The 6,946-nt window shown below is 38.5% G+C and overlaps 1 long non-coding RNA gene across 1 annotated transcript; it reads left to right on the forward strand.

Moving 5' to 3' along the window:
• The first annotated feature begins 1,568 nt into the window (after positions 1 to 1,568).
• LOC118647335 lies at positions 1,569 to 3,011 on the forward strand. The gene is made up of 2 exons (XR_004964641.1): positions 1,569 to 2,667; positions 2,741 to 3,011. It is a non-coding gene; the product is annotated as an uncharacterized LOC118647335 (long non-coding RNA).
• Positions 3,012 to 6,946: the final 3,935 nt, after the last annotated feature.

Consider the following 6,946-nt stretch of genomic DNA (forward strand, 5'->3'; position numbering starts at 1 on the left):
ACTCTCAAGAACTATGTATCGTTGTCATATGACAAAGCAGTAATTATGCAGAATGCAGGATGGGAATTTTCGTATAACCTACCGGAAGGATACATCAACTTTTGCGTACCGCTTAGTGTATTATTAGGCTTTTGCGAAGATTACAAACGCGTGATTGTTAACGCTCGTCATGAATTGATTTTGATACGAGCGCGCAACGATAACAATTCTATCGTTGGAAATTCTACGGCTCAACCGGAAATTGAATTATTTAAAGTGCAGTGGCGAATGCCGCATGTTACGTTAAACGAAGTCAACAAATTATCTTTGCTGCGAGCTTTGGAGAGTGGACAATGTCTAAATATGAGTTTTCGCTCCTGGGATCTGTACGAGTATCCTTTGCTGCAGAGTACGACGAAACATTCATGGGCTGTTAAAACTGCAATTCAACTCGAAAAACCGCGCTTCGTTATCTTCGCACTGCAGACAGGTCGAAAAAATATCATGTCTCAAGATGTTACGATCTTTGACGACTGTAATTTAACCAATGTAAAACTTTATCTAAACTCTGAATTTTATCCGTATGACGATATGAATTTAGACTTTCGTAAATCTAGATATGCCATTCTATATGACATATATCGACGTTTTGGTAAATCTTATTATGGATATGAGTGTGAAACACTGCTCAATGTAATCACATTCCTGGAAAAAGGACCTTTTGCGGTCATTGACTGTTCGCGACAAAACGAATCCGTCAAGAGTGCTACCGTAGATGTGCGCATAGAATTTGATTGCAAGGAAAATGTTCCTGCGAATACTACCGCTTATTGTCTCATTTTACATGATCGTGTAATTGAATATTGTCCGTTGTCCAACGTAGTGCGCAAAATCATGTAACATCAAACTGATAAAAACTGATATATTTGGTATTAAAAATTACAGTCTTGAAGAGTTACTCATAATGATCGTACCGACATTTGTGGATCTGCAAGGATTCATTGTCGATAAAAAATTTATCGTAAAGGAAGTAGCGGTACTGAAAAAAGGAACTGTTCTCGCACATTATATTTTTGCTAGCCCCATGCCATGGCGTGTTCTTACAAAATCCGACAAGTCTTGTGCTTCTTGGTTGATTGCATATCATCATGGATTGCAATGGAAAGACGGGATGATACCGTACAGCATGGCGAAACGTCTGATTACATCTGCTGTGTGTAATACGGATGACAGCAATACTATCATATACGTTAAAGGACTTCAGAAACGAGAATGGTTGACGGACATGCTCGATACCGATGATGGGATATATATCAAGACTTTGGATGCAGATTATGAAGACATTAAATCTTTAAATAATCTAGATGTTAGTAATACTATACGATGTGAAAAACATATTAAGAATTGTGCATTACAAAATGTATTTAAAATATATAACTGGTGGTCACAATATCAAAATAATTGTGGAATTTTTTCAAAATAAAGAAAAATAAAATGCAATAAAATGTTTTCTATCCTTTTCCCATATAAGATATAAGATATATAGATGTATGAAATGGATATAAGATATATAGATGTATGAAATGGAATATGATATGTTTAATATGCTCTTTGACTAAGACGTTGACCGAGATAATATAAGACGATCTCGTTGATAAACCACGTACGATAGAAAAAATTATATGAAGTCACGTACAATAGAAAAAATTATATGAAGTCACGTACGATAGAAAAAATTATACTTTAACACAACTTTTTTCAATTTATTTCACAAGTGATAGTTCAATATCGGTTCGATGGCTATATGATATAGTTTGATAGTAGTTCAATGGTGGTTCAATAGCTGTATGATGCAGTTTGATAGCTGTACGATGCAGTTCAATATCGGTTCGATAGCTGTATAATACAGTTTGATAACTGTACGATGCAGTTCAATATCGGTTCGATAGCTGTATGATACAGTTTGATAGTAGTTCAGTGGTGGTTCAATAGCTGTATGATGCAGTTTGATAGCTGTACGATGCAGTTCAATATCGGTTTGATAGCTGTATGATACAGTTTGATAGTAGTTCAATGGTGGTTCAATAGCAGTTCAATAGATGTGTGATGCTGTTTGATAGCGGTTCGATAGCTGTACAATGCAGTTTGATAATGTATTATATAGATGTATGATATAAATGTAAGTTTGGAATGTTTAATGTGGTTTTTATTTCGAACGAGATGTTAACTGAGACGTTAACCGAGACAGCATTATAAAGCTTTGAAATGAGAATGCGTGCAGATAAAAAAATTCCACAAAGCTGACACGACTTTTTTCAAATTCATCTCTCAAGTGAGAGTAACGCACATCTTTAGTCTACTGCTTCTCGACGGTGCAGTCAGTTCGTGGTATATTAAGAGTGAGCTTGTGAAGAAACTTTTTATCGCAAATACTACATGACCATGCAGAACATTCAAATCATGTATCCCGTCACCGGTGTAAGTGATAGTGCAAGTTTATGTACATGTGAAGTGTAAAAAATTAAATAATAATTATATTCTGTTTTTTAGTACGTGTGTGTTGATGGGACGCCGATCCAGCGTGTTATAATTAACAATGAGCTGCGCGTGAGGGTACCACTTCCTGGCCCTCCAATAAACATCCCTTTAGGAGGGCTATTGTCGGTGCGCTAGTCAACAAGTAATCAAGTAAGTTTTTAGATATTTATATTTTAAAAAGTTGTTAAATTATAAAATTAAAAAAATGTTAATTTTTTTCTAGCCATGGTTGTACCAAGAAGATATCCAAATTAGGGGATTTATTAATATAAATGAAATATTCTGGACACGATGGGGGAGAAATATGCTAAGAGCGCAGAACGACGACGTTTTGGAACGATCATACGGTCAATTTGGTGAAGCCGACGTATGGGACTTGCGTCGTCTTTTTGGCATGCCTCCTCTAATAGATAATAATATCGAAATTTGGGTGTAAATATATAAATATATAAATATATATAAATAAATGATAAGAATGAATATAAATACATAAATATATAAATAAATGATAATAATAAATATAAATATATAAATATATAAAGTTATATAATATATAATATGCGTTCTCTTTCTCACTCCCTTCCCTCGCTTTCAGTTGCACTCATCTCACCCATTAAATACAATATTCTCACTCTCTTACACCCATCGCACGCTCTCGCTCACACATACCGCATGCTACACATCGCATACTATTCATCACGTTCTCTCCTTCCCACCCGTTATATCCATATTTCCGCATGCTCTCTCACTCACACTCATCACATGTTCTCACTCATACACATCGCATACTATCCATCATATACTATCCATCACGTTCTCTCGCTCCCACCCATCACGTAGTACATTCTCGTTCGCTTGGCAGCGGGCGGCGGCGGCGATATGAAAGAACGCAACGAATGAAAGAGAAAGAGCGAGAGAATGATAAAACTGTATGGCTGGAAATATCGCGTACGGATGAGAGAGAGAGAGAGATAGATTCGGAATAGAGGGAGAGAGTGAACACCGCAGCGATGGCTGCTATAACAGCGGCGGCAGCGGCGGCGGCGGTCGCGGATCCCGATTCCCCCTCTCCCGCTCCCGGGTCGCGGACCCGAAAATACCGCGTCAGCAATTTCCGAACCGCGAGATCCCCCTCCCCGCGTGACGTCATACCCCTGCGCCTACCGGTACCTCCCCCGCACACCCCTCTCCCGCTCCCGGGTCGCGGACCCGAAAATACTGCGTCAGCAATTTCCGAACCGCGAGATCCCCCTCCCCGCGTGACGTCATACCCCCGCGCCTACCGGTACCCCCCCCCCGCACACCCGCACCCCCCTCGGAGCACCTGGGTTAGAACTGTCTTATTATTAACTACTAAGTTAGATTAAAACAATTATAAAATTATCAAGTAAAACAATCAAATAAAACAATTATATAGATAATATAAATTTATGCAGATAAGGTGCGATGGGTGAGAACGCATGTATGTGACCGTGTATGAAAGAGCGCAATGAACGAGAGAAATAGCCGGAATGATAAGACTGCATGATTAAAGATATCGCGTATAGACGAGAGAGAGATTCGCAATAGAGAGAGAGCGCAAGCATCGCGACGATGACTGCGATGATCACACTGGGCGCGATCCGACAGCGGCGGGCGATGGTGGCGGCGGCGGCGGACCCCGATTTCCCTTCCCGGGGACGGTCACGGATCCGAAAATCTTACGTTGGCAATTCTCGCACCGCGAGACCCTTCGATCCGCGTGACGTCATGCCCCGCGCGCTTACAAGTTCCCCCCGCACACCCGCTCCTCCCTCGGAGCTCCTGAGTTAGAACCGGTGTAGTATTAACTTTTTAAACGAATTAACGAAATGACAGATCTATCTCTACTGTCTTTAACACAATATATTTAACTGCAATGAAGTTAATAATCTTAATAAAATGTAAGCAAACTCTATAATAATAGAATTGGATAAATAAATGCACTTGATGCAAGTGATACTTAAGAGGGGAAAAACTTATGTAAACAGCCTGTTTTTCAAGAATTTTTTTTGAAAAATGTAACGTGTAGATCGATTTGAAATTTAAGGTACAATTTATAGACATTACAATATAAAAATATATTTTTTTCAAATTTTAATTTTTTATAATAACAGTGCAAGGGCGGTTTGAAAATGGCGTCTGGAAAATACAGGTCACAAAAATGGTCTGAAATAAAAAAACCAAAATAGGTTTTTTAATTTATGCAAAAACGCAAAACATTTTTATTTTATTAAAATTTGCAAGTTTGCAGAAATCGCGAAGTTTTGAAAAGTTTTCTTTTTTTAAACAATTGTTAATAACACGTTTTAAATAAAAAAATAAAAAATCGGAGCATGACATGCTGTGGCCCAACTGTCTATAAAATATTTATACCAAATTTCACAAAGATCAAAAAATTAGTTTTTGAGTTACGTTGCACGGCGTGTGAAATTTTGCGTTTCGAGAAAAACGCGTTTAAAGTTTGAGTAACAAAATCGTAATTTATTTTAATTTACCGCAGTATTTTGCTAATCTGCGATGTCAGGGCCATAGAGCAGATCTTCCTGTTCCTTGAACATTACTCTAACACAGCCAGGTTAACATTTATTACAGAGGGATCGAAAGACTGAGTTCCCGACTCGTCTACCTGAGTGCTCCGCCCAATTCAACCGTTCACTTTTCAACGAAAATAACATAGAAGGAAGTCTCAAATCGGTTTCTACTTTTTTTTTCATATTCTACAGAAAATTTTCTACAAATTTAAGCAATAGAAAAAATTTCGATTTACATGAGTTTCCCCCCTTAATACGAATAATTGAATAAATGAATAAATGTAATAAACGCAATTTAATAAGAACTCTAACTTTATCGGTGGATTTAAAGGTTATTGATATAATATAATATGGGCTATTTATTAATACATGTGTCCAGTGGTATCCTCTACAAATGAATGAATATAATAAATGCTCCTGTCGTTAATCTCTGTTTCTAACATACGCTTTTCTATATCGCACACTATCAAATTAACATGAATAATAAAGAGAATATATCATTTTAATAACGCTCGCTTAAATCTAACCTATGTCTAAGTTTAACGCAATTCCTGTCGTCTAACTGTACTCGAATATATGCAACGCATAAAAGTAAACGATAATAAATTAAATAAAAAAAAACTCTCATGCGTGTCGCGTAACGATTCGCTATCGACTATCGGTGCCATATTATTTATTTTAGCACGTCTCGCAAGTAATCAGTAAGAAAATAAAATATTAAAAATAAAGATAAATACGTTATTAAGAACGCAATCGTAAATACTACGCATCGCAACACTGACACTCCGCAATCAGGCATTTTATCGGCCTATTTCCTCTATCTCTCACGCTCGCGGTCGCGGTATCAGTCTTTGCGCTCGACGTATAACGTCTCGGTGTAAAAGGTCCTCTATCTAGCTGCATTCCTCGTCCGGGTGACAACTCTGCCTCTGGTGCGTTCGTCGGTAACCCTCCTGGTAGAACTCCTTGGTCCTGATAGTAACTCGCTTCCTTTCGGGGTCATCGGCAAATAACGGAACGCCACTGACGATGTCGGGGATGTCGGCAATTTCGTCGTCAACGACGGCATCGGCATGCCGAAATACATACTAACTGATCAAGGCACAAACTTTATGAGGGAGATATTTAAAAATACGTGCAAATTACTGAAAATAAATAAAATTCAGACTGCCGCTTACCACCCCGAGAGCAATGGAATTCTCGAAAGATCGCATCGAACTCTAGCTGAATATTTGCGACATTATATAAACAAAGATCAAACCAACTGGAACGAATGAGACCCGTACGCGATGCACACGCAATACAACGCCTCACACGACGACAGAATACACACCGTTTGAATTAATATACGGTCGACAGGCAGAACTGCCGACAGCCCTAACGAAACAGCCTAAATCCACCTATAATTACGACGATTATGCGCAAGAATTAAGGGAGAGGTTAAAGGCCGCAAATCGTGCCGCACGCGAAAATATAAAAAAAGAAAAAGCCAAGGCCAAAAAACAATACGATAGACGCATGAAAAAAGCAAAATTTAAAATACGCGAGGAAGTATTATTGTACGACGAGACGCTCCAACGCAGAAGATCAAAGAAACTTTACGCGCAATGGACCGGAGCATATATGTAAACCGCCTAAAACCGTTTGTTGTGAGCGAAACACTCGCAACCAATAAAAGTATATTATAAAATATAGAATATAGAATATTAAAACTAAAGTAAAAAAAGATATCATACAGCTCGCCGAGGAAGGCTCACTATCATAAGGTGTCAGGTGACATATGCCTCGTGCGCTGCCGGCCGGTCATCGCACCAGCCACCTTAAGGAATTTAGCGAAGCCAGCTTAGCAACAATCATGCCACCGGAAATGCATACCT

Source organism: Monomorium pharaonis, chromosome 1 (assembly GCF_013373865.1).
Source record: "Monomorium pharaonis isolate MP-MQ-018 chromosome 1, ASM1337386v2, whole genome shotgun sequence".
NCBI lineage: Eukaryota > Metazoa > Arthropoda > Insecta > Hymenoptera > Formicidae > Monomorium > Monomorium pharaonis.